General features: G+C 48.4%; 1 long non-coding RNA gene across 1 annotated transcript in view; it reads right to left on the reverse strand.

Annotated features, from left to right (window-relative positions):
* Positions 1 to 255: 255 nt before the first annotated feature.
* Positions 256 to 2,370, reverse strand: part of LOC110295559 — a 9,722-nt gene continuing 7,607 nt past the window's right edge. Inside the window, exon 3 of the long non-coding RNA XR_002378096.2 lies at positions 256 to 392. This is a non-coding gene — a long non-coding RNA (uncharacterized LOC110295559). The remainder of the gene's footprint in view (positions 393 to 2,370) is intronic.

The following is a 2,370-nucleotide window of genomic DNA, read 5'->3' on the forward strand; positions in this document are numbered from 1 at the left end:
TCACTGTCTTTAGCGTTCACCCCCTAAGTGTGCCTCCTGCCATGATGTACTTCAGCACTGCTTGGGTCTCATCGTCTTCAGATACAATGGTTAGGTATGTAACTTCCTTGACTTAACATCTGCGAGGTTCATCCCCACTTGGACGTGCAGCTGTCTGATGGGTTTTTACACCTGGGGAACTGGGGGAGTGGGGGAGGGCAGGCAAGAGGGGTGAGATAATGTGACAGCAGTACAGTACCACACCNGAGGGCAGAGTCTTCTCTTCTCATAGGATAAACCACACAGGTCCCATGGGCAAGACTGAGGACAGGCAGCCGAAGACCCAGAGAGATGGTGGATCTCATGTTTGANGTAGTCATGGTAACTCATGGTGATGATGGCATCAGAGTCAGCTGTTGGAGGAGGGAAGCAGAGAGGGTTAGGAGCTGAAGAACAAAGCTTGGAATGGTTTAGACATCAGGGAAAACATGGATGAATCAAGTCTTGTCCTCAGTGAGGGCCCAGGGAGGAAGAAACTGAGAGAAGTTCAGCTTATTTTGACCTCCATGAATCAGGAGGACAAAGCAGATCTCCCTCTCTTCCTTATCCACCTAGCAGACCAGAGCGTTTCCCTGGCGTGATCTGGGGAATCACGGTGGGGCCAGTTCATGAAGCTCCCTGGCCTGCCTTCCTTGGTGGATCAGGCATGNCTGNCTGGGCTCACTGGGAATCCTCACTGGGAATCTTTTGTCTTCTCAGACCCATCCATCCCAGACAGCCTTCTTGTCCAGTGTTGATTTACACACTCATCTTAGGTATCAAAGGATGATGCTGGAATCTATCCCAGTGGTGCATGCCTCCAAATACTAACAGCGAATGTGTGGAATTCAGGTCTGGCAAGTACAGGAACAAAATGGTNTATGGCTTCAAACTATTTAAAAGCTCAGTAATGTTCTCAGAGTGTCTTATCTGGTTGCCATTACAGCCTTCCTATAAGGTGCATAGTCTAACCCAGCGGCTCTGAAAAGATGTGGTGACATCATTGCTGGGTTTCTAAGCCCTCAAGAAAAGTCCCAACTATTTGGTGCAAATGAAGGGACTTTGAGTACCAGAAGTTGTACACCAGGCACAGTATCTGAGTGCCATTTCTTTATATAATGAATGCTGAGATTATTCTAGAAGGGCTTTCTAGCAGGCCCAAGTATTACAAACATGGTGCCAACAGGTCTTCCCTCCCACACTTCCAATTCCTAGAGCTAGCCACCCAGGGCCATTTTCTCATTTGGCTAATTTCTTATGTCTAACTCATCCCTGAGGCNGGTTGCCAATGTCCAAGAATCAAAATTCATTATCTGGCTACACTAACATGTTGAATCAGGACTTACCAACTCACCTACCCCAGACTTTCCCTTTTGCTCTTTACAAGCCTCTCCTGCAGAGCCACCTGCTGCTGCCCTTATCCNATTCAGAGGCNGCCTCTCCCCACCACTCTGCTTGTCAAATAAAAATCTCCTTTGTGCTGAGGATTTGGTGTTGGAGTGTGTTCTGAGCCAACTCCCAGGACCATTCATTGGTACCATAACTCAGATGGGTCTACAGGAATGCCACTTAGTCCCCACCGACTTCGTGTACTTTCTGGAACATCCAGAGCCTATTCCCTTCAACCAACAGTGGCTAATTGGTGAGTTTGCCCTTTCTAGCCATCCTAAATATTCCCCAGGATATTGGCCGATGACCACTGTTCTTCTGGCATTCCAGTTCTGTCTTGTGGGGGTTGGGAGAATGCACCCTGCCATGGCCTTCTGATGCCATGACCTCAGATGGCCAGGAGGCACATTTTGTTCAATTTGGCTTGGTTGGCAATTTTTCCTTTTCACTTTTTGGTGACCTTTCTGCCAAAATCCAGTGTCTGTTCTTGTTTTGTTTTGTTTTGTTTTTCGAGACAGGGTTTCTCTNTATAGCCCTGGCAGTCCTGGAACTCACTTTGTAGACCAGGCTGGCCTGGAACTCAGAAATCTGCCTGCCTCTGCCTCCCAAGTGCTAGGGCTAAAGGTGTGNGCCACCACTCTTGGCTCCAGTGTCTGTTCTTAATCATCCAAAAATCCTGTCCGCAGGTCTCCTGGTATCTCCTCCCTCCCAGAGACCTCCCTATCTATCACTGGAGACCTGGGCTCTTGACTATGGCTCACCAGCCACCATTAGCAATGCGATCCACTCCCCNATCCCCATCAATTTGCCTCTGGGATGTATCTTTAAAAAATTGCAGGTGACTCGAACTCACACTGACATTTCTGGTCCATCTTAGCTCTCAAGAATGGCCCTTATACCCCCAGATCATCCAAGTGGCAACCTTTGAATTCTGTGGCCTAGGAAGATGGAAGGAGATCCTCT

The sequence above is a fragment of the Mus caroli genome, chromosome 6, assembly GCF_900094665.2.
Source record: "Mus caroli chromosome 6, CAROLI_EIJ_v1.1, whole genome shotgun sequence".
NCBI classification, from domain to species: Eukaryota; Metazoa; Chordata; class Mammalia; order Rodentia; family Muridae; genus Mus; species Mus caroli.